Source organism: Colobus angolensis, unplaced genomic scaffold (genome assembly GCF_000951035.1).
Source record: "Colobus angolensis palliatus isolate OR3802 unplaced genomic scaffold, Cang.pa_1.0 Scaffold53, whole genome shotgun sequence".
Classification (NCBI taxonomy): Eukaryota; Metazoa; Chordata; class Mammalia; order Primates; family Cercopithecidae; genus Colobus; species Colobus angolensis.
In genome coordinates, this window is record NW_012118821.1 from 1,425,610 (window position 1) to 1,451,619 (window position 26,010).

The 26,010-nt window shown below is 44.0% G+C and overlaps 1 long non-coding RNA gene across 1 annotated transcript; it reads right to left on the bottom strand.

The window, feature by feature from the left end:
* Positions 1 to 516: 516 nt before the first annotated feature.
* Positions 517 to 24,630, bottom strand: LOC105525311. The gene is made up of 3 exons (XR_001003892.1): positions 24,530 to 24,630; positions 24,275 to 24,408; positions 517 to 796 (listed from the first exon to the last, which is right to left on the bottom strand). It is a non-coding gene; the product is annotated as an uncharacterized LOC105525311 (long non-coding RNA).
* Between the last annotated feature and the right edge of the window lie 1,380 nt (positions 24,631 to 26,010).

The following is a 26,010-nucleotide window of genomic DNA, read 5'->3' on the forward strand; positions in this document are numbered from 1 at the left end:
TTGAATGGAAGGCTACATTCTTCATCTGATCTTTGCTCTGAGTCTCTCTATTCAATCGAGAAGAGTTCTGTGAAGTTTTCACCCAAAGCCTTATTAAATTTTCTATCTGATTTAAAGACTGAAGCAGGCTTTGCCAAGCCTATCATGTATATCTAGACTCTATTTGCTTTTATATTTGTTGACAAATTGTCCAGTTAATATTGAGCACATCTTTTATATCTAATGTCTTGCACATGCAGACAATAAGGGCCTCCACACACCACAGTCCACACGTTCTGTTTCCCACTTTACCTTTGAGCTACGATCTTAGTAAACAGGGACATTTACCAAATATATTGCTGCTATATAACACGGATCTCTAGCTCTCCAGAATGCTGCATCTATTTTTTTTCTCACCACTCAAACTCCCCGGTGTCACGTATTTTAGTTTTTTCCACAAAAACTAATAGCAATTTCTGTATTAGTCAAGATAAATAATACTAGCAGCTACAACAAAAAACTTTTAAATCTCAATGATTTAGTCCAATCAAAGTTTATCAATCCCATTTTCTTTTCCGACGCACACTGGAATACAACATTTTTCAGGATCCTTTGTAGTTATGTTAGGGCTCTGTGACCTGGATTTCAGACCTAAGAATGTAAGCAGAAACGCTACGTGCCAACTCCAGGCAGGCCTGGCCACATAAACCCCTGTGCGTCCTGCTTATGCTCTGCACCTGTATGGTCACTGCAAAGGAGGCAGAAAGTGGAGGATGGAGGTGTCAGACCAGAGAAGAATGATGCTCTGGGTCATTCCCTGGAGGAGAAACAACAAGAAGCGCCAGTCAGCTCACAGCCGATGAGGGTGGAAAGGAAAATAAATGACTCTTGTTTATACCACTCAAATAATTCTTGCGGAAACTATCCTGCAAGGACATGTGTTTTCAAAATATGTATATACGGGGGGAAATGGAGGCAGTGAATGAGGACAATTGATTTTGTGAGGATATTTGGTATAAATGAGGGAGATAAATGGGACAATAAAGGGAGAAGAAAAGAGAGAGGGTGTGTGTGTTTGTGTGTGTGTGTGTGTGTATGCTGAAAAGATGTATATTTGCATCCTCATGGGAAAGAGCAGGTACAGAAGGAAAAGTGATGGTGAGGTCAGAGAGCAACCAATCAGCCAATGGCAGGAACAACACTCTTTGGTAGGAAGAGGACATGGAATGTAATACACACCACTCAGGAACAGCACTTGCTGGGAGCACAGACAATTCATCTCCACGGCAGGAGAGGAAGCAGTGCATAAGGACACAGGTTCAGGCTGGTGAGTAGATGGGTTGGTGGTAATTTGCAGAGGTTTGCCTCTGAAAACTTCAATTTTCTCAGTGAGATCACCAGTGGAGATTGCAGATGGGAGAGGGGGTGTCAGAGATTTGAGGAAAGAGACGAAGGTGAGTAATAAAACTGCTGCATAGGAGCATGGGCCAGAGAATGCACTAGAAGATTACCAAATGTTTGCTGCATTGCTGTAAGCGTCCACTTGAAATTAATGATCATGAATTACAGCAAGACCAGAATGTTTTTCTCCAGCAGAGTCCAGATTCTAGCTGGTTAACATGACAGGCTATGGAATTTCAGTTGCGTGAATAGAGCCATGATGATATATGGGAGAGGGACGGTGGGAAAAAAATAATAGAATTAGTAGATTGCAGGATTCTGTGAGGTTAAATGATTGTTGGAGTCAAGGGTACTAAGAGAAAGAAGCCCAAAAGCTGGCAAAGGACAGAGAGAAGGAGGCTTAACATGGGAGATCATGGAGAAGTTGCCGTTATCACTGATAGTGATGAAATAGTACATGTGATTGTGGGAATCAATATTTACGTGGAGGAGAAAAAGAAGAGGAGGCCAAGGGATTTGAAGGCCCCAGGGGTAAAAGGATCTAAATGGATGCTGAGACCACTCACCCTGGCAATGTTTCACCTATTAATAGTGAGTCAGGAGCTAAAAACTTCAAACAGTGTGAGAGTGACCTAGTAGTCAGCAAATGACTTCAAGAAGGAAAAGTGTTGGGTGGTACAAACTGGGACCGTGGACACAGAACTGGTGGGAGAGTTAGAATACTGGAAGGAAAAGACAAAAAGGTTGGGAGTCTCCCAGAAGAGGCAAGAACACCTGCCTCACCACATGTGAGCCCATTCTGGGAGGGAGACAGTGTCCTTCTGGGAGAGCCAAGTTTCAGGGAATCAAAGGTAAAGGGAACCTTCAGGAAAGAGAGATGCTAGAGGTGTTTTGTACTGACGATCAACCATATGAAGAGATCACAGGGAAAGAGTTACAGGAATTGGAAAAGATTTGATGAAAAACAGAAAGTTGTATTACAGATATTTGTGGGGGCCAGAGTCTGGGGCTGAAAGCCGACCTGAGGCACTTGGGGTGACTGATCCAATGATTCAAGCAGGGCAAAAGGAGTGTTGGAAGTGGTGAGGGGTAGCAGATGCTGTGGAAATAAAGGGTTGAAAGTTTATCAGGAAGCTCTCAGAGTTCCAGGCTCCCACCAGCATTCTGCCACAAACCCCAAAGCAGGCAGAAAATCCTCTTATTGAAGCATGCTAAACTCTCATTTAATGCCTTAAATGAATGAGTGAATGAATGAATCAATCAATGAACCCAAGATTTTCATTCTAATGAAAAGGACAACCTAGGCTCTGAAGGGGTGGAGTCCCTTGTTCCAGGACACAAGGTAACCCTTGGGTTGAATGGTAACACTCAGACTAACCAGCTCTGTCACCTTAAGTGATTTCCTCATTCAGGAGCCTCAGTTTTCTAATTTGCAATTTTTAAAAATTTTAACAAGTAGATATTAAAGGCACCCGCTTCATCAGTTGTTAAAGAAAATAGGTTAATGAAGTCTTAAAACTGTGCCTAGCATTTAGTAAACACTCTTCATGTGTTAGCCATGATTATTAACTGTGAGTCCTGCTCAATGTCTTCATATCTAAACCTTTTAACCCACGTGTTGCCAAGTCTTCCAGCATTCTGAGCTCAACCTTTCCTACTAGATCCACTTTAAATGGCCTAAGTCTCCATTCCACATACACCAGAAAACCCAGTCTCTTCCAGATTTCCAAGGGCTTCCTTTCTCCTCCCCACCCTGGCTCCAGGTTCCTGCTTCTTATAACTCCCAGGATTTGCTAGTTTTCTCACTCTCTAAGGCTGCTGGCCTTCTTCCATCACCTCAGCCCCTTTGGTGTGCAACTCAAACTCTCTCTTTTATTCCTCAGAACAACCCTGATACCAGGCTTTCCTGGAAACCAGACACTTACTGAATATTGATAGTGAACGATGGCACCACGTGCATGGCACACACACAATTCATTCACCTATTTTCTTCATTAACCCTGACTTTCTTCCGCCATCCTTGACAAGAATTACAGTTTCTAGTTTTAAATTGATGGGATTCCTTTCATTACCAAGACTTTTTTTCCCCCTCTTCTTTTATTTCACTATTTCCTTTGCACTACTCTGCATTCTCTACACGCATACACACACACACACACACGTGTAATTTCCACCTTCTCTATGCAATGCATCAGGAAGACTCCAAATCCCCGCAAATTCCTGTTACTTAATTACGCACATCAATTTCCACTCTCAACTCCAACCCTATTCCAGATTCTAGCCCTAACTTTGTAATCTACTCTTCTAAATAGGAAGGCTTGACTGACTCTTTTTAAATTACTTTGTTTTGCTTTTTAGCACATTCCAGATGAAGTCCCTAAACACGGCTCCCTTCCCAACAAGAATTTATTCACGTGTTAGATGCTTTATAAAGCACTATCCAGAATACCCTCCTCTGAAGTGAGTAAGAAATTGTATCAAAGGCCCGAGGGACAGGACCCCTGAAGGGAGTAGAACATAGTCGCACAAGTGCCAAGACACCGGCGTTCATCTTCAAGAGTTCCATGCTGGATTACAGTAGAAGCTCTTGGAAGGAAAGAGGCCCAAAAAACATGACACACAAAAGTTTTAATAAAGGTCAGCAGCAGGCCATCGGCCAGCCCCCATGCCTGATGTGAGTTTACCCCACAATGAAGGGACATAGGCAGAGTGAAGCCACACAGACCTTCCTGTGACCTGCAAAACATGAACGGGAAGTGCACATTTGTAGAAAGAAATACAGCCACTTTGCTCACTGCACTACTTAGTTCTGGAAGTTCATCTTTTACTCCACCTAAGAGAAAGAGGGAAATTAGAAAGAAGGAAAATGAGAAATGTGTTTTTTTTTTTAAGAAAGAGAAAAGGGAAAAAGTGAGTCTATAATTGGAAACAAGATCTTCTGTTCCCCTGCTCTGTCTCTTTAAGGGTGAATTTCAGACTCTGCTTTGCTTCAGGTGACAGCACAGGAAGTATCAGTGAGCTTGGCTCCTTTTTAAGTCTTAGAGAAAACACCCAATCCTGATTGTGAAAATTCAAGCAGAATTTCATTTACTCTTTGCCATGAATGATTCCATTTAAAGCAGGAAATAAACTCTGATATCAAAAATGTAAATCAAACCTCAATGCATGAAGTCAGTCTTCATTTTCCTCCTTTTATCAAACTACCACTCCTTTTATTGGAAATATACAGTTGGTACATCTACCTGCTTTCAAACACAATCTCCATCTTCATTCAGGCTACTATTAAGTTATACTGCTATAACTAAGTACTGCGAACTGAGTGGCTTATGAACCACAAAAATTCATTTCTTACAGTTCCAAGGCTGGAAGTCCCAGATCAGGTGTCAGCATGGTCAGGTTCAGGCAAGGGTCCTTTTCCAGATTGTAGGCTTCTGACTTCTTGCTGTGTCCCCACATGATGAAAAGAGAGGTGCTTGCTGTCTGGCCTTTTCCTATAAGGGCACTAATCCCATTCATGAAGGCTCCACCCTCATGACCTAATTACTTCCCAGAGGCTCCACCTCCAAATACTATCACATTGGGGAATCAATTTCAAAATATGAATTTTAGGGGGTAGCAGTTCATAACAGACTCTGTCCTTGACCTGAGATCACATAGACATGGCAAAGGTTCCCCCAACCACCACACCTCCTGCACCCACTGAAAATGCAGTGTTGTACAGCAACACTCCCTCTTGGTTGGATTTCACCTTTCTGAAGTCAACTACATCTTTTCATCCTAGCTTATAATTGACCAAAAGTAAAGGGGGAGAAGAAAAAGAAAAGAAAGCTCTTATATGACTACCCTGAGTTTTGTTACCTAGACATGTCTTCAAAGACATGACTTTTGTTCCTGAATGTTCTAAAAATGGATGCTATGTATCTGCTAAAAATATGATAATGAACAAGTATGCTTTGAATCACATAATAGCAAATGTCATTTTCCTGTAAGATAGAGTATCAGTCATGAGCACTAATGCCCAGAGAGAGAGTTAAGCTGCTGACCCTAAAGGGAGAGGCAGCCACACAGCTGTGCATGGGAGTGGCCAGAGCAAGTGGCCGAGACAGAGCAGACAACGTAAGAGAGCTGCTGCTGAGAGAGCTGCTGAATAAAGCCGTATTTCACCTACCTATGCCCCGCCCCAAGTGTTCTTTCAGCTATCTGCCATTCAGCCACCCACTCCCTTTGGACCTCAGCCTGGGCTGGAGCCTGACTCTGAATCTAACACCAAGCCTTATCTTTTCTTCGTGAAACACCCTGAGACAGAATCCTTGTCTCAAGTCACTATAGCAAAAAAAAATGGGTCCTTTTCTGCCCTCAAAGAAGGGAGTACCTGTTCCGCATCTCCTTACTCATTTAGCAAACACTTAAGATGATTTAGATACTGAAGTTGGAAGAGTGAATGTGTTTCTAGGTGCTGTCAGCCTCACTGGTTACAGAATATGCTTGGCTTCGTGGTTCCCCCAAAACTCCGGGCCTCACACTGAACTGAACTTTGTCAACAGCTCAGTGAAGCAGAATGCAGATCATGGCTGTGCTCATTCCAGCACGCTGGTTCCCCCTCCCCTGGGCTCTAGCGGGACTGAGTCAGGTGTCCTTCCTTTTTTGCATTATCCACTAAATATGTGTCTTCACCTTGCCACTCAGAGTGTGACACAGGAACCAACAACATCACATCATCTAGAAGTTTTTTTAAAAATATAAATTCTCAGGCCTCTCTGAGTCAGAATCTGCACTTAAAAGATCCCCAGGCAATTCAAAGGGACAGGAAAGTTGCAAAAGTACAGGTTCTCCAATGCGGCTTCACAGTGGCCTCATCTGGAGAACCATAAAAAATGCGCCAGGGTCCTACTTCAGAGACTGATTTATTCTGTAAAGGATGCAGCTGGGACACTGAAATGTTTTAAAGCTCCCCAGATCATTATACTGTGTAGCTAATTTTCAGATCACCTGCAGTAGACAGGACTCACCTGTGTGGAGAAGCACCTGGTGTTATTTCAGAATAGGCAGAGGTGGGAGTGAGAATAAGGGAGGGTGGGGGTGGAGGACCTGGGAAGGAAGGCATCATCAAGACAAGGTCTGAGATGGCCTCTAATTAACCTCCAATTAGACAGCCTCTCACGTAAGCCCTCACTTTACAAGAAGCCAAAGTCAAGAAAAGGTTGATTACTTGCCACAGTCACAAAGCAGGTGAGAATCAAAATAGAAAGCTGTCCAGGTGAGGGGATTGGAGAATGCCAGAAGCAAGAACTCTCGGCCTCCTAAATGACTGATGTCTCTGCTATTCTCCTCCCCACCCCTTTTCTGTGGGGGCTAGCAATGTCCACAGGTGCTTCCACTCTGTTAACTCTACTAATTCCCTTTGTGCAAACCATAGAGGCTTTCATAGTTGCTACGACTCACCTGTACATTTGGCTCTGAGCTTCCTGATGATCTATCCAAAAACCAAGATATAGTCGGTCTTGTTACCACAAAGTAAAAAGTGTCCCAGCTCCTCAGAGGAAGCGAAGTCTTTCCTGGCCCTTGCTCCAAGCTTCATCTAGAAGGAACCTGGAGCAGTGACCTAACGCACACTACCTCAAAGACATCCCACACAGTAATAGTTTTCATAAAGCCATTATGTATAATATCCCTGGATGTAAGCCAAGGAAATAACATTAAAATGCATGAAAATTCTGCTGGGGACTAAGAACATATGGTCCAAGTGCACAGCTTGATGCAGGAATAAAAATTAGCACAACTAGAGGAAGGGATAAACAGCATGCCCTTCAAACAAGTCCTCATAAATATCACTTCCATTATCCAGGCTTTTGATAAAGCAGTCAAGGATTAAGGTTTAATTCACTGCCTCAAATGCCATTGCTTTATGTCATGGATTGAAGGAAAAGCCCAAACAAGAAAATAGTAGGGTTTCCATTCATTTGTGAAAACTCATAACTCTATCCAAGACATTTAGGAGAATAAAGGATCATCTGTTTTGTGCAAAATGGGGTCAAATGTCTATCCAAAAGGAAAATCCAAGAGTTTTCTCAAAAGAGTTTGTCTCTATTACAACACATAACATACAAATGATTGATCAAGTCCTGAAATTCTTTTTTTTTTTTTTTTTTTAAGACAGTCTCACTCACCCAGCCTGGAGTGCAGTGGTGACATCTTGGTTCACTACAACCTCTGCCTCCCAGGTTTGAGCAGTTCTCTCACCTCAGCCTCCCAAGTAGCTGGGATTACAGGCATGCACCACCATACCTGGCCAAGTCTTGAAATTCTATACACCATGCATGGTATATAGAATGTACCTACACGTCTCCATGGTCCCTGTTTCTAAATATCATGAGAGTCCTGGGGCAACACTTGGTCAGAGGGCTGGGCATAAGGGAAATTTCTTATGAAATGAGAACATCAAATAAATCTTGAGAGATGAAGCAGCTGTCAATAAGTCAAAATGTGCAGGGACGATCTGAACTGGAGAGTAGCCTGAGCTTTAGAGGTGGGCATTGCTGAATTGTTGGAAGGAGAGTGAGAAATGGACAGGCAGCCTGCCTGGGTGAGGGGAATGGCTTGTATGGGGGAGTTGTGGAACATGCAGGTCAATTCTCTTCACTCCAATAACACTCATCCCTCATTCAAGAGCTCAACTTATAGAAGAGCCCATCATTCGGTGGTTCAAGCTATAAAACAGCATCATCTTCAACTCCCTTCTCTTCATCATTCACATCTATTGGCACCATATCAGTTCTACCAATGGAATGTCTTTCAAATCTATTTCTTCCAGCCACCTCTACTTCTCTTAGCTCAGATCTTGTCATCTAGGTTGCATGCCATAAATCATGACCACCAAAATCTGCCTTTAGAAAGTGTGATGGTTAATACTGGGTGTCAACTTGATTCGATTGACAGATACAAAGTATTGATCCCGGGTGTGTCTGTGAGGATGTTGCCAAAAGAGATTAACATTTGAGTCAGTGGGCTTGGGAAGGCAGATCCACCCTTAATCTGGTGGGCACCATCTAATCAGCTACCAGAGAATATAAGACAGGCAGAAAAACGTGAAAAGGAGAGACTGGCCTAGCCTCCCAGCCTATGTCTTTTTCCCGTTCTGGATGCTTCCTGCCCTCAAGTTCTTCAATTTTGGGACTCAGACTGGCTCTCCTTGCTCCTCAGCTTGCAGACAGCCTATTGCAGGACCTTGTGATCATGTAAGTTAATACTTAATAAACTCCCATATATACATATATATGGGAATATATATATATGGGAATATATATATATGTCCTGTTAGCTCTGTCTCTCTAAAGAACCCTGCCTAACATAGCAAGGTATATGAGCAACTCATACATTCTAGAAATACTTACTGAGCAACTACCAGGCGTCAAGTATTGTACTAGGAATTGAGAATAAATTGTTTAAAAAACACTAGTGTACAATGTGATAAGTACTGTCAAGGACAAGAAATGGACACTGCAAAATAGACTGGTAGGACAGAAGGGTGGTGTCAGGCAGTCCTTTCTGAGCAGTAACATAAGTTCTGAGGCCTGAGATCCACACAAGAGCATGAGAAGACCATGCATGACAGAGAAAATAACATGTGTGACTATCCTAAGGTGGGGAAGGACTGTCAGAGTGAAGAGTGAGGGAGGACAAGGGGCATTTGGTGGTGGGAGGAGGCTGGGGTGATGGAATGACCCAGAGCAGTCAGTAAGGCAAGACCTTGCAGACTACAGGAAGGGGTTTGAAAGTTATTTACCTAGAAGTCACTCAGTTACTTTAATAAAAGTGGCATGGTGACCTGATCAGAATTGCAGTTTTGAAGATACCACTGTCTGCTGTGCAAGCAGACAAAACCAGGAGAGCTGTAAATGGAAGCAAGAAAATTCACTGGGGGATGATTGCAGCTAAGCAAGAGATGATGGTGGTTTCAACTATGAAGGAGGAGCAGCGCCTGGGAGAGGTGGATAAATAGGGGTAGACTTGGGAGGGAGATGGACAGGACCTAGGGATAAGTTGGGTGAAACAAGATGAGAAAACATGAATCAAAATGATCCCCAGCTTTCTGGGGAGCAATTGAATGATAATGCCCATGGAGGAAGGCTGTGGGCAGACGAGACAAGCCAACATGGCGATGCCAATAAGACACAGGGGGACCATCCTCTGCTGAAGCAGTGTTGGTGTTGCCTCTTAATTAGTTCATGACAATGTCCAGTGTCTAAGTTCCTGCACCATCTCATCCCAGCCTCGCCTCTTAGCACCACCCACTCCTGCCTCAAACCTACTGTTTAAACTGCAGGGATACTCTGGACCACGTAGCCCTCCTGTGCCCGTGGACAAACCTTTCCTTTTCCTGAACTACCCTCTCTCTTCTTGGGCATTTGGTAAAATCTATTCATCCTTCAGCACCCAAATCAAGAGTCACCCACTGTGATGTCTTCCAGACTGTCCCCAACTGGAATAGTGCCCCTCCTCTGCCTCTACAGCACCACACAGCGAGTTCCATTATAAGATGGCCACTTTGTGGTAGGATTACTTGATCATCTCTGAACCCCTCAAAGCTGCAACCATCTGTGATTACATATGATCCATTGCATGCCCTGCACAGTGCCTGATGGTTTTGGGTATCAAAAAATATGTTGTTGAAGTAAATTGAATATGAAAAGAGCATAGAAACATTACAATGCAGTCTCCTCCCATCCATTTTTTCTTCCTAAACTCTGGGCCTTTGCTGAACCTGGGCCTGCCCCTAACTCATTCTTCTCTGCCCTTCATGTCGATCTGATGAAGATCCAACTCCTCCTTCTGAACTAACAAGACCAGTTCCTTCTCTCTGTCATATATGCAGCATGACTGGCAATTCAGAACGCAATTAGGTGCTTCCAAAGTAACTGCGACTTCACTGATGTCACATGTAACAGTCTGTGGTTAGCTCTTCCAGGGGGAAGGTCTAGATTTAATGTGTTGTGTGTTTCTGAAAGTCAGTGCCCTTTATAACTGATGATGAGGTGTGCGACCTCCATTTCCCCATGTGTAAATCGGGGTCATGCTTGGTGATCCCTACGGGCTTCCCAACTCTAGCTTTTATGACTCCTTGATGACTAATGAAATTGAAGAAGATGAGGTGACATCTCTGCATGCTCACTAGAGTGAAAACTGGGCACTGCTCATGGCCTTAGGGCATTAGTCATATCATAAGCAGTATTTATGCATATTTTTAAATCCCTGGTACATGCAGGGAGGAAAAATATATATTTATTGAATGCCAGAAGCTATTCTAAGCATTTGAAAGAGAAGCTTGGGGGAAAACTTGCCCCAAAATGCAGCATGCTTTGTATGCCTTGGGTCTGGATCTGGAGAGCACACCACCAGAACTACCATCTGCATCTTGTGGGGATGTCCGATCCCAGGGGGAGGCCGGGGGAGCCTGAGTCCTGCATTTCACGTTTATTGGTGCTGCTTTGGTGATTTCACTGCACAAATGACTCAGACTCAAATAGCACTAGGAGTTGGGGGATTTTTTTGTAATTAGAGGAAGAGGATTCCAAAATAGAATCATAGCTGAAGATGGAAGAGGTAATTATCCTTTTTGAAATCATCTGTGAATCCAGGCAAGAGGAACACTTTTTTGACTTTTTGAAAGTCTCCTTATTGGAAAAATAACAAGCATCCCCAAATAGAAAGATTGATCTAGGCTGTAAGAGGCCAGATGAAGGCACCAGGTCCCTAATTGGGAAAAAATAGTGGTTCTGAAGTGGCAGCAGCAAGACCTGGCGAGCAGTTAGATGGGCAGTGTGGGAAATGGAAGACCTTAGAATGACTCGTATGTTTCTGTCTCATTTCCTGAGATAGCGAATGAGGAGAAAGAATTTAAAAAGAAGATGATGAGTCCCTTTCCGGCATTTAAGGGCTCTGTGGAAAATGGCAGGGAAGGTGCCCTGTAGGCAGTTGGCTATGTGAACAAAGACAATGCTGGATCTCTGAACGCAGCAGGCCTGGGTGTGGGGTAGAAGTTGAAGCCCTGGGGGTGGACAGAAGTGAGCTGGGCTCATTCACATCCTAGACCACTGGCAGCATCCACACTGCAAGAGCACAGTGCACCATGCTCCTCTGGACAGGTGATGGTCAGGAGCTCCATCAGAGGAGGACACTTCATGGAATGCAAGAAAACTGACCAAAACTAGGAAAACGTCTAACATTCCTCTTCCCAGTTCCATTGAGATGTCATTGAAGAAGCATATCTCCTCTCAGAAGCTCAGTTTCCCCACCTGTGAGAGGAGACAAAGAGCCCTCCGAGCCAGAACTTTCAAGGACTGAAGGGCTCATAGCCTGTGTGATTGGGAGGATGGGAAAACATATTAGGAAAAAAATGGTTCACCCTCAGAGATGACAGCTATGTTGTTCGCATTCATTCCTTTAATGTGCATTTATTAAGCGCCTACTCTGGGATAGGCCACAGGGCAGATGAGACTGGGAATACTGAATCAAGGGGCAAGAGACCAGGGCACCCACTCAGCATCAACCACATGCTCTGAGGTGTAAGCCAGTTACCAAGAGAGTGTCTCAGAGAGAAGCTGACGCTGGCCTGAGATTTCGTTTTTCTTTAAAAAAAAAAAAAAAAAAAATCACAGAATGACAGTTTATAATTGTATCAATCTATGAGGTACACAGCACTGTCAGGATTCATGAAATAAATATGGAATAATTAAATCAAGCTAGTTACATATCTATTACCCCCAAATACTTAACATTTTTTGTGGTGAAAACATTTGAAATTTACTCTCTTAGCAATCTGGGCTTCTAGGATTGTGGACATCAGCTTCAAAAAGTGAGTAAGTGCTCACTGTGTGAAGCTGTGTAGACAGAGGCCTTAGGTTGGGAGCACAGAGTCGATATGAGACAAATGTGGATCATGTTTGGCGTGCATTGAACACTCCTATGTCATTGCATCATAAGACGTAGCGGTGACTGGTAGTAAGTGAGCCTGAAAATGCAGGTGACAATCAGGCTGTGGAAGGCTTCGGATGCCATACCAACCCCGGTCAGACATTACTTAATTTCCTAATTCCAGCCACTGGCTGGGAGGATACTATTGTCTTCTTATAAACAACATCTTCTCTAGGGCACCCCTTTATCCTATATCTAGTTGATTCTTATTTGTTTCAGGCCATAGTTCCCAATGATAGATGCACATAATAAACTCCTAGGAACTCGAGGAAAAACAATAGTAGTAATGATAGCTTGGTTCCATCCCAGAACAATTATATTCAAATATTTTTTCTAGATCCTAGGCATCAGTGTTCTTTTTAACATCTCTCCAGGTAAATATGAGGTGCAGCCAGGGATGAGAAGTAATGCTTTACATTCACTTTCACATGTCCATGGTGGAAATGCCCACCAACTAGTCCCCAGCTGTGAGGTTGTCTCTGTAAGATTCTTAATGGCCACAGAGCCAAAGCAATTGTACTATTAAAGAAGCACATTTGAAAAACATTAGGAGAAACCTAAAACATTTGGCCAGGCATGGTGGCTCACATGTGTAATCCCAGCACTTTGGGAAGCCAAGACCAGTGGACCATTTGATCAAGACCAGCCTGGCCAACATGGTGAAACCTTCTTTCTGCTGAAAAAAAAATACAAAAATTAGCCAGGCATGATGGCACACGTGCCTATAGTCCCAGCTACTCAAGAGGCTGAAGCAGGAGAATTGCATGAACCCAGGAGGCAGAGGTTGCAGTGAGCCGAGATGGCACCACTCCACTCCAGCCTAGGCAACAGAGAGAGATTCCCCCTCAAAAAAAAGGAAAGCTAAAACATATGACTTTAGTAGATTCCTCCTCAGCAATCCTAGCGTTTGATTTAAGTTCACACTCCCCTTAGCTTTTGTTCACACAAAGCAAATCCAAGCAACAATCTACAAAGCTGAGCCCTTCCTGCCCTTCTGTCTGGATAGATGCCCTGGATCACTCACCTGTATCCTGTGCCCATCCCAAAAACTCACATGAATAATCCCCTACTGAGGAAAGGCCAGCTGGGACCTTGGCCTCTACCTACCATTTACTGATCTACCACTGAAACGTTTTAGAGTATAGAATTTTTCTGACACTTTTCCTTTTGACATTTATTAAGACTGCAATGAGATGATCACATACCTTGTGAAAAGCTTCAATATGTATTGGAGCTTTTGCTTTTCCTGCCTCAGATATGACCTACAGCACCTTTGAGACAGAATCTTTAAATGCTGTAAATATCTCATTCCGATTGATATAGGATAGCCATATCCATGGAAGACACCACTTACATATCTAATAAACATGACTTTCCTTGTTTGGTCAAGTCCTTCAATGACCCAGAACCTAGAAGAAAAACATGTAACCAAAAGCACCCCAGCAGAACAGAAGCACATATCTTTGATGAGAGCACTGAGGAAGGAGCCATACGATTCTAGCCTCTGCCATATATTGACGTAGCTGTGACCTTGCACAAGCCATTCCCTTTCCTGGACCTCAGTTTCCCTATTGAGTTAGATTTGATAGTCTCAAAAACCTTTTTCCAATTCTAAATTATAGTTTTATCAATGAACAACTTTTGACTATGGAGGAGGAAAAGTTCTTTCCTTGGTTGCAATCACAGCTGTCACTAGTTGGTGATGTTGAGTAAGTCTCAGCCTCTTTTTTTTTTTTTTTTTGGAAAATGGGGAGGTAACCATTTACTGAGCAGAGCTCAGATATAAAGCAGAGTGTTTGAAACTTCTAGGGGCTCAATAAAGCAAAAAGTAAAACCAGCCTTCATTTATTGAGTGCCACTAGGCACTGGATGCTTTATATGCATTATTTGGTTAATCAACAACTTAAATTTCTCTGGAACTAAAGAAATGAATTGACATACTTTTTAAATCCTCATAATATAGCAATTTTACAAATGAGGAAAGGTGATTGGGAGGATTTGAATTCTCAGCAACACACAAATAAGCAGAAGTGGGCTAAGGTCTTGAACTAGAGACGCCCCAATTCCCAAACACTGTCTGACGGCAGAGACCTCCCTAAGACTGAGTGCCAGCTCCCTGCAACATGTAACAGAGTCCCTTAGTCCCCATGTGCCTCCCCCGGCCCCACCCTCTTCCATCTGTGTTTCTCAGCAAGTTATCCCGAAGAGTAAATTAATTGAGAATTAGGAAAGCACCTTGTAAACTGTGAAGCACACACACAAAAGTGAACAGCTATTAATATTGAAATGACTTCTCACATGCTGAAAAAGAATTTACATTATCACAAAGAATCCTCATTAAACCTTCGATACGTAAGAATCCCTTTCTTAACTCAGAGTTTCAATGAAACTCTCTTTTAGACCTGTGTGGTGAAGTGAGGAGGAGGGGGTGGATGAGGGAGACAGCACAGCACCTGTGCCCCTCCGTGACCACCTCCAAGACTGGGCGCTTTGCATAGCACCTCCTGGAGGCCTCACCACCACCTGATGCGGAAGCTGGCGGTGAGGCCACCTTGCAGTTCACAAAGCACAGGCATTGTCCCGAACTGCACAACTACTAAGTGGCAGAGTTGGGTCCTAAACCAACTTGTGGTTGAAGTTTGCCATCATGTAATGGGGTCTCTAAAGCCCTCCTGAAACATCCACTGGATTCAGTCAACACAAGACTCTGTAAAGCACTGGCTTCCTTGGTGTTGTTTTGAGAGAGCAAAATCTTAGTATGTTCATATGTGCAGCCATTGCATCCATTAAAATGTGACTTCAGGCTGGGCACAGTGGCTCACACCTGTAATCCCAGCACTTTGGGAGGCCCAGGCGGGCAGATCACGAGGTCAGGAGATCAAAACCATCCTGGCTAACACAGTGAAACCCCGTCTCTACTAAAAATACAAAAAATTAGCCGGGCTTGGTGGCGGGCACCTATAGTCCCAGCTGCTCAGGAGGCTGAGGCAGAAGAATGGTGTCAACCCGGAAGGTGGAGCTTGCAGTGAGCCGAGATGGCGCCACTGCACTTCAGCCTGGGGGAAAGAGCGAGACTCCATCTCAAAAAAAAAAAGTGATTTCAGCATTTACTTCCAGCAAAAGAACCCCAGAAAACTGTTGCTCCATTCAGTCCAGGGAAGGGTCTTCCCTGAAATCCAGGCACCTCTGAACTCCTAAGGATTTCCATCCTGGGAACCCTTTTCCCAAGGAGCTTGTAAGCGACATAGCCATTATGGAAATGGCTTAGGCACTTGGGTTCATGGCACCACAACCGCAGTAAATGGCAGTGGTTACTCTCCCCATTAGAGGAAAGGTCCAGCACTACTAAACACCCCCAAGTCCATTAAGAGGAAATGTAGGTCATCTTTGATTTCAACAGTGTGATCCTCAGTGGTAAAATAGTGAAATGAACCACTTCAAAGAAATACATTTCCCATCCACAACCTTACCCATAACTAAAAGACAAGATGAGACCTGTCTTTGCAAAAAAATGTAAACATTTTTTGATGCTCATTCTGTTCATTGCTATTCCAGGTACTGGGAGAGTAGCGAAGAGGCATGAACTTGCTCCCTGCCCTGAAGGAGCTCCTTCTTAGTGGATTGGGTGGAGGTAGAGCACAGGCAGCACTTCCTTATGGGCAGAGCATAAAGGGTGGGTGGGAGCAGACGAAAACTGCCAAAAAGGGTAGAGAAGTAGAAGCTAATCATGGGAAACCTTCTGATTGATAGCAAAGTCCTGGGCTTGATCCCCAAGGCATATTCAGAAGCTAAGGTAGGGCTTTCTGCCAAGACCTCCCTGAGCATGTCTTTATTCTGCATTCACTGTACTCTCATACATATATGAATGATATGTATGAGCCACGTGGCTTCTAGCTGGGTTCATTTTTCATCGGATCCTTAAAGAATTCCCCATATTTATGGGTGTATCTCACCCATGCATGAAGATCTTCATGGTGCAAAGGTGTCCAGCAAGCCCCAAGGTGTCCCAGGGCTGTAATTACCTACTCATCTCTCATTTAAGGGTCACCCACCCTCATCTTCTGAATGTCAGGGAGTCTTCTTCTTGCCTATACCAAGGCTTGGTCTTGGCTTAGCTGGGTTTGCAGGTGAAACTTCTCCAGTACAGCAGCTAGTCAGAGTAGAAGTCATCGAATCTGAGAATCACAGGACTGCAAGGCCAGTGGCCACTGGGTTTCCCTTTATGTGCTGCTGATGGGTTCCTCCTAGAGGCTCCTCCACGAGGTCCAGCTCTACCAGGAGCTGACATTTGCTTTGTGCTTCCCATCCTGGGAGAAGGGAGCTTGTATGGAAGTAGGAACAGTCTCTCAACTCTTGACCAGCTCAAATGTTGGACAATTGTTGTTAATACTGACGAGAAATTCATCTGCCGGCAATCTGGGTTTGTTGGTCTGAGTTTTAAGGGTCATACAGAACGTGCTGACTTCCTCTTCAACATGACATATTTATTTATCTGATTTCCCTAGAACTGTGAGGTCCTCAAGGGTGGAGATGTCTGATTCATGTTGGAACCTCCAGAATCAGCACAATGCCTAATCTATAACAAGTACTCAATAAATATTGGCTAATTGATGATATGCAAATGATACATGAGATTAATAAATGTATTCCTGATAAATTATACTATGTGAATGTAAAAACATTTGTAAGAAGCATTTATGTCTGATAACATCTTATTATCCTCACCTTTCATGACTGTTTATCGGCTATATATCAAATTCTCAATGATAAAATTTTTTCATCTTTCAGCTAAGAACTTCCACTATAAGTAGCCCCATTTCAGACTGAAATTTTCCATTTGAGAGGGAGAAGACAAGATATTCTCAGAGCCCATTTTCCTTCACAACATGGGTCAGTGTCTCAAATTAGTACTTTCTCACCTGGGAAGAAAACTAGACTCTGAGGAAATGGAATAGACGGCAAAGCCACTTGCCCAGATAAATGGAGGTGAGAGATGCCCAAAGGAGATGACCTTCCTTCATTACCTCTTTGTCACACCTTTCCTGTGTTCCCCAGAGAACAGGTTTCTCCCTTCTCTGTGCCAACACATTATCTTTCAGCTACTCCCCTCCGCACGGCCACCTTTCCTGCCACATGCTAATGATCTGCCATAAGTCAGTCTCCTACAGCAGAGGAGTGAGCTCCTTAAGTGCAGGGAACTCCGTGTGTCTGGTTTATCTTTGTGTCCTTAGCCCAGCTCAGGGCCTGGCATACTAAATAGCAAACTAGATTCTCCCTGTGCATGCATTTAGAATTAATTTATGCCCTGCCAAAAGCAGCCAACCATGGCTGTGTGTCTGCCCTTCGGAAGTGAGAATGTTTTGCCAGGTGCTCCTGAGGGAAGGTTCCTATTTCTTTGTAATATTTCTACAAATGAAGAAATCTTCATTCCTAATAAGTACATCCCCATTGACTGCCAAGGCTTGCAGTTTTGTTCTCTCCTTGTGGAAACTGCATACCCACTACTTCATTCAGAGGGCCTGGAAGACATCAGCTCGACCATTTGCACATATTAAGCAAAGCCATGCAAATCACATCATGCCACTTTGCTTCTTTGACCCTCCCACTTGGAATAACATCCAAACTCCTGACTGGGGTCTACAAGGCCCAGCACGATCTGTCCCAGTGTCCTTTCCAGCTTCATCTCCTGCCACCCTGGCCTTCTGCTCATGAAGCCCCAGGCACGTTTAGCCTCTGCTGGTTCCTAGAACATGCCAAGCTTCGTCTTGCCTCAAAGGCTTGTTGCTTTGCTGGTCCCTCAGCTGAGAATCTCTCTCCCTGGCATTTCCAGTGGCCAACTCTTCTCACCTGTCAAATGGGAGATTAAATATCTCCTTTCCAGAAAGGCCTTCCCCCACACCACCCCATTCTTTCTAAAGTAGAATCTGCCTTGTTGTTCTCTAGAGCAAGGTCTAGAGCACTGTCATTTCTTTTGCAGTGCCAATTTCAATAGGAATTGCTGTGTATAGTCATTCACTCATTACTTGCTGTCCTTTGATGATGTGAACCATGTCTGCCTGACATTCTATCACCTCCAACACCATATATCATAACAGAATAACGCAAGAAAGTAATTTCTGAGTGCTTGCCATGGGCCCCGCACTTTCCTGTGCACTTTACAGGCATTGCCTCTTGGGGGATATTTACCATCCCCACTTTAGAAATGAGAAAACAGGGCATCAGTGACTTGCCTAAAGTTACACAGTAAGGGTCATACTCAGGATTCGAATCCCTATTGTCTGACTTCAGCATCAATGATATTATGATTACAACCCAATGCCATATAGTATTCAATAAATATAGTTCAATAAATCAATATTAAAAGCAATAATGGCAGCCCTTATAATTTCCATGATTGTACATTGCTAGAAGACTGGAATCATGTCAGGTATTCCTTTGGTGTTTTCCAGCACCCATCACAATGCTGCAATGGAATAACTGAATTGAAGTTTGCAGAAAGCAGGACTGCAGTAACAATTTGACCCATGGCAGTTGTCCTGAGTATAGAGATTTAAGCTTTAAACATGGATCAAGTCGCATAGTGTGCAGCATATGGAGTATTTCAAGATTATTAGGCCAACTCCTCTTTTTACGGACTCTTGTTTGCTCTCAAGACCATGACCTTGCTTAGCCTGGCACACTTGGGCCTCCACGACCTGCCCTTGCCCCATCTCCAACTTTTTCCCCACTTCAGCTCCCCTAGCAGCCCTGGTGTCAACAGCCTATTGACTTTGTCTTGTCAAGAAGCTTGGGCTTTAACTTTTCAGGTGGAGAAGCTACTGAGGAGTTGTATTTGGCGGTGTGGCATGATTAGATCAGGTAAATTTAGGTGGAATACTGCAGATTAGATTGGAACTTATAGCCTGGGCTACCATCGGGGTGCACAGCACTTATAGGTATACGATAAATCATTGTGAAAGGAAGAAAACAGAGGAGGAATTGCCCTTGGAAGAAGCCAGCTGAGTGATGATGAGTAATTAGCTGAAGAACACGGTCTTTGGTTTCTGGTTACAAATATAAGAGCATCTTAAAGGCGGTAGATTAAAAATTAATAATTTGGAGGATGTTCTTCAGGTTGTACAATTTCTCTGTTACCTACTCAGCAAGTCACCAGGCAAAACCAGAGGAAAACAAGACAGAGTTCCCAATGTCAAGGAATTCACAGGACAGAGCTGAACTAAGAAAACTCGTGGCCCAGTTAGGAGGAAAAGGAGAAGGTAAGGGAAACACAGCCCTGCCCTGGTGACCAAGAGCCCTGAGTTCTAATTGTGCCTGGGACTCCTTCATAAGCTGCCTGGGGTTTACCAGTGGAAAGCCACAAAGCCAACTGAACCTGAACCTCAGACTCCAAACCTGTGTGCTCTTTACGACAGGAACAAATCAGCCTCCCTGAGGTTCCCCCACCACCCGCCTCACAGGACTGTGTGAGAGCCAGAAAAATCTCTAAAGAGCTATACATCTGAAGCAGTTATCATGCACATAAGTATTTCTGTGCAAACCTCGAGGCTTAGAAATGACCTACCTGCAGCTCCCGGGGCAGAACCCTTTGGCAATTTCACATTTTACTTCTCATGTGTTCTCATTATTTAAATCGACCCTTTGAGAGGCTCATGCAGCAAATGGGCTGTATTTAGTGTGCCCCGAGACTCTAGTGTCATCCCCCACCCTCCTTTTCCCTTTTCCTCTCTGTTGCTCTCCCTGTTTGTGCAAACCACATAAAATGATTTCTATGCTTTACCAGAAATAGAATGTTAAGCACTATTTTATTCATTACCAATAATAGCCTGTTTTTTGGTTTTGTTTTGTGTGTGTATGTGTGTGTGTGTGTGTGTGTGTGTGTTGTTTTGTTTTGTTTTGTTTTTTTGTCTCACTATGAAACCAACATCCATTCAAAAACAGTGTCATGGGCGTTCGTTGTCTCTTACGTAAAATAATTCCTAAGGCTCCCTCTGGCTCTGACACTGTGTGCTTTTTCCTATTCTAAACATGCCTATGGAGTTCATTACCCCTACCATGGTTTGCCCTGTTTTAAGAGTCCTGCTCTGAACAGAGAGCAGCATTCTCAATGACCGTGTTCAATTCTTTCACTGTTTTTCAGTTTACACGTACACTAAGGGAAATGAGGAAGCAGGTTATAGTATGGTTCCTGCCCTTGAGATACAGGGATAATGAGATCTCTCATAGACCCGCAGATGTTCGTATCGTTTCAGATCCCAGAACAGGCATCCTCCCTTCACTCCACGTCACAGGGATATATATATGTTCCCAGGTACCACGGCACTGTTTAGAGGTCGCTCTGATTATAGATCTTACAGAACTCATATTTCATCCACAGAATGTAGAGCTTTTATAGTTTCTAATGTCCAGGCAGAGAAAAGGATATTTAAGGACTCTGAAATAACATGGCAGGAAATTGAGATTCACTTACTGCATATAAAGTGATCGAAAAATCCCCTCTTTCACTATCTCTTTTCCTCTTGGGTCTGTGGTTCACAAACTGCAGAGCATAAATCGTGAAGCAAACCATGCTGGAATATCAATAAACCCACATCGACCCGAGGCAGGAACTCAGCTTGCAGTGTGGGGACTTTTTTTTTTTTTAGACGTTGGTTGGCAGCCAGGTTGATGAAAGGAGAAACCAAAGAGAATAACAGCTTTGCAGCAGCAAAAAAGAGAGTTAGAATTCAGGAAATATAAGCCATGTGCCTCTCTGTAAATTCATGAGGAATGAAATCTCACTGGTGGGGTGGGGAACAGTGTAAATAATAAAAACACCAACACTCTGTCAGAGAAAGGCTACAAACCCCAAGTCTGTGTAGTCTCCAAATGTCATGGGTTGAATTGTGTCCGTCCCCACCCACCCCTACCCCTAGCAACATCCATATGTTGAGGTCCTAAAGCTTGGCATGTCAGAATGTGACCACATTTGGAAATAGAGTCTTTACAGAGGTAAACAAGCAAAAGCAAGGTCATTAGTGTGGGTCCTCATCCCATCTATGGGACTGGTGTCCTTATACAAAGGTGAAATTTGGACACAGACATGCAAAGCCTGAAGCTGATGCACGCACACAAGCCCACACTGGTGTGAGCATGGCTGGGGCCCCACGGGGGGATAGACGTGGACCAGCGGCAAGAGTGATAAACTAGAAACAGCTTGAGTTGCTGGAAAACCAAGTGTGTTGTAGACAAGAGCTCAGTAGGAAACCGGACCTGCCGGCAGGCCCCAGATTGTGGAGAGCTTTTAGGTCCAGCTTGATTAAGTGATTTATTTAAGACCACTGGCTGGTGAGTAGCAGAGATAAGACTTAGGTCTTCTTTCTCCCAATCCAGCACTAACCCTACTAAGTCATAATAATGGCCAACATGTATTAGTAGTGATAATAAGACATTGAGCACATTAAACCATTCAATCCTTACAAGCACCCAATAAAATAGATATTATCATTCCTAATTCCACTTTTCCAATAAAAACTGAGACTTAAATGGGAAGTTTAAGTATTGCTCAAAGACACACAGCTGGTAAGTGAGTATCAGTTTTCTTTCTGGTTTTGTTTTGTTTTTTTTCAGACAGAAGTTTCACTTTTTTTGCCCAGGCTGGAGTACAATGGTATGATCTCGGCTCACTGCAACCTCCACCTCCTGGGTTCAAGCGATTCTCCTGCCTCAGCCTCCTGAGTAGCTGGGACTACAGGCATGTGTCACCATGTCCAGCTAATTTTTTTGTATTATTAGTAGACACAGGGTTTCACCATGTTGGCCAGGCTAGTCTTGAACTCCTGACCTCAGGTGCCACCGGCCTCGGCATCCTAAGGTGCTGGGATTACAGATGTGAGCCACTGCACCTGGACGAATATCAGTTTTCTTAACCATTGTCACTGTCTTATGGTTCTTCTGTACTGTCTTCTGTGGCATGAGCATGTACAGGAAAAAAAGCTCGGCTTATATAATGCATTTGAGATGGGAAAATTCAAGTACGTGTGATTGTGCAAGTTATCAGGTTATATTTATTGAAAAGAGTACCATTTTATCCATTTATTTCTCAATATGGTAAAATTTGAGATGAATTTCAGGGATACTTAATATTTGTCTTCAATGGAAACAGCAAAACAGAGCCCAGAGTGACTTTTCTCTTGCTTTGCCTGTCTACATCTCATGGTGGTGTCCTGGGGAACATTTTGGTCAAACACAATTAATGTGCTGATGCATTTATCCTTGAGAATCTCAAATATATCTATTGTGAGACCATCTAGAAGAAGAGTGTCTTATGAAGAAAATGTGATTTAAGAAAAGGAAAATGAACCCTCAACCCTTATCTGGACTAATAAGCAATTATTTGTCAGAAAAGTTAGGGTTGGGCAGGAGAATTACCCCTGAATGCTACCATGAGCTCTAACTCCCTGCAGTTAGTTCTACATTAGTGTTTTGATGGAATGAGTGAAAATACTGTGTTGGAATAATGACTTCCAAAGAATTGAGGAAAATTAAAGTCCACCAATCTCTGTTTTTAGCACAGTGCGGAGTGTGTGTGTGTGTGTGTGTGTGTGTGTTCCACACTTGATGCTGTGTTAGGGAGAGAACACAAGACAGGAGGCTGCTTTCTTGATGCAGAGCCAGGCTGAGACAAGTAAATACCAGAATGTGTACGATGTCAGACGGGCAGAGGCCCAGCAGAGAATGGAACAAAGGAAACTACAAGGACAGCAACCTCAAGGCTAGGGAGTTCAGCGTGCAAAGACCGACCTGGCATTGGTGCTTAAGGTACGTTCACTAGTGCTGAGCTTGAAGGCAGGGGGATCAGAGGCTATGGTGGTCCCCTAAGAGTATATGGATTACGTGTCGGCCAGGGCCAGTGCTGGATCTCCACAAAAGGCAGGGCTGGAGAAAGTGGCAGAAGACTTCAGAGGGAGCAGTGTCCTCATGGTTAAAGGCTCCCGCATTCAAATCCACACTTGAGCTTGGGCAATGACACCACCTTATGGGCCTCAGCTTCCTCATCTGTAAGTTTATGATAAATTCTGTCTTGATTTGATGGGGATTTGTGAACAGCAAGTAAAATAATTTCTATAAAACACTTAGCACAGCCCCTGCCCTAGAGTTAATGCACGACAGATATTAGCAATGATGATTATTATTTGAAGAGCTGACATCTGAGCTGGGCTGTGAAAGACGAGTATTTTGCTAGGTGGAAAAGGGTGGGGGAGGACATTCCAAGGAGCGAGATTAACATTGGAATCGATTTTCCAGGCCAAGAAGAAAAATACCTCTTTTGTGAAAAGTTCCTTTTTAGCCTGACTGTTGGAAAAAGCAAGCCAAGAATTTCATATGGGAAATGGGATCTGAAACTCCACCTTTCATTCTGAAATCCAGGAGATATAAGTTTGCATTTTATTATTCCCAGTGGGTTGGTCTTTTTTTCTTAACCTCCATTTCCACTTCCCCTCAAAGTACTTTGCTAAAGCATTTTTGCTCTCACACCAAGAAACAAATAAGTTGTTTTGGAGCATATAGGGATGTTGGTAAATGAAAACACAAAAGCTTTTCAAGTTGATCAGCGCCATCGGTCATTGGTTGGTCAAACATCTATTGGGTTTTTTCTCCATGCCAGACACTATTCTCAGTTAGAGGATATAAAGGTACTTACATCATTATCCCTGCCTTTGGGGGGCTCTGACTAATGAGGAAGAAGAGGAGGTAACCAAACAATTATGATTTCAAAGGACAGAGGAAACAGCAAGGTGCCCAGCAAAGACCAGCACAGCATGGAGGGCCAAGGGGAATGTCACATGATAGCTAAAATCAACATTAACCTCTTTAAATTCCTCTCTGGAAAGAACGCTGGAGTTCAGCTGACTATATAAGACGGAGGCTGTTCTCCAAGTCCCACCCGGTGAATATGATGAAGTGTGCATGACTCGGCCCCATATACAAGCTCTAGAAAGCTTCTATCCCATTGATAACCACATTTGTTAGAGGAACCTTTTCCTCCCACTGGTGTTTCACACTTTCAATTTCCTCCTTCTGAAAGAAAAAGTTTAATCAGGGTTGAATTAAATTAGAAATGTTAATGCTGGGATAATTACTTCTGCTTTCTTTAATAACGCATTTCATTCATCAGCCCTGAATGCGGTTTTGAACCTACCCCCTCCTGATGTGGCGGAAGCAGGCTGGAGCTGGGTTTCCAGGGCAGACTGTGGCTTTCAGGCTTTATCAGGCATCGAGGGCTCGTGTCCCACATGGAAGGCAGTGTCCGGTCACTGCTCATTTAGTGTCAGCATGCAATGTACAGTCACACAGCCGCGTGGGGATTCTTGGAACTCAATGAAGATGACTCACAGGGCTGGGGGTAGGAAGGACAGTCCCTTAGGATGCTGGGGAAGCCCGAGGGAAGCAAGTTTAGTCAGGCCCCTGGGCTGCCTCCCTGAGAACAAGTCACTGGAGACAACAATTTTCTTTCTTTTTTACTTTTTGAGATGGAGTTTTGCTTGTCGCCCAGGCTGGAGTGCAATGGCGCAATCTCGGCTGACTGCAACCTTGGCCTCCTGGGATCAAGCCATTCTCCTGCCTCAGCCTCCCGAGTAGCTGGGATTACAGGCACGCACCAACATGCCTGGCTGATTTTTGTATTTTTAGTAGGGATGGGGTTTTGCCATGTTGGTCAGGCTAGTCTCGAACTCCTGACCTCAGGTGATCCACTCACCTCGGCCTCCCGAAGTGCTGGGGTTACAGGTATGAGCCACTGCACCGGGCCGGAGACAACATGTTTCTATCCCAGTCTTGCTGGCTCTTCCAGGGAGGAAGCCGGGATGTAGCCGGTACAAGCCCTCGAGGCAGAACGAGACAGACTTCTGCCCTCCACCCCACCAGCTCTGACATTCTCTATGTGTACCTTGCCTGAAGTCTCTAAAGCCATAGGTTTCCCACTGTAAAATGGGTTAGGAAAACCTGCCCTATAGAGTTGTAATGATAATAAATATAGGAACACTTCCTTAACTGCCAGAAAAACTGTAAGTAAAATCATAAATGCCTAGCCTAAGTCACTATGAGTTCCTTTCTATCTCACTGATAGACTGTGAGCAGGACACACGCTCACATTTTTGGGTGTTCCGTGTCCTAACACAGCAGGGGTGTTAGGTGAATGAGTGACGAATAGTTGTGTTGCAGGAATATCTACGTAGGAGGCTCCAGTGTCCTATCTATGGCCTGTGGTATATCATTTTTATTTTCACTCCCAGCACCAGAGAACCGGCACCTGAGAAAGGCAGAGAACAGAACTCAGCATTACCGACTTGGAGTCCCGGGAGCTCCAGATCTGCAACTCATTTCACCTCCTTGGACCTCAACTCCTGCTTTCTACAGGGGGAAGTTTGGGCTTGTGAAGATATTAGATACCTTCCAGCTCTACTCGCCTTAAGGAAGAAAGCCAGTATCTATTGAATGCCTACTATGTGCCCAAACCTGGGCAGTGCTATGGGGCATTAGGTGACAATTCAGTGGACACGAAGCCTCTCGCCCATCCCTGATTCAGGTGCCCAGTGCAGAATCACCCTTGGGGGCTCACCTGTACACTGTGGAATGGGATGTTGGGCTGGTGGGAAGGCAAGAGGCGTGGCTGGTGGCTGG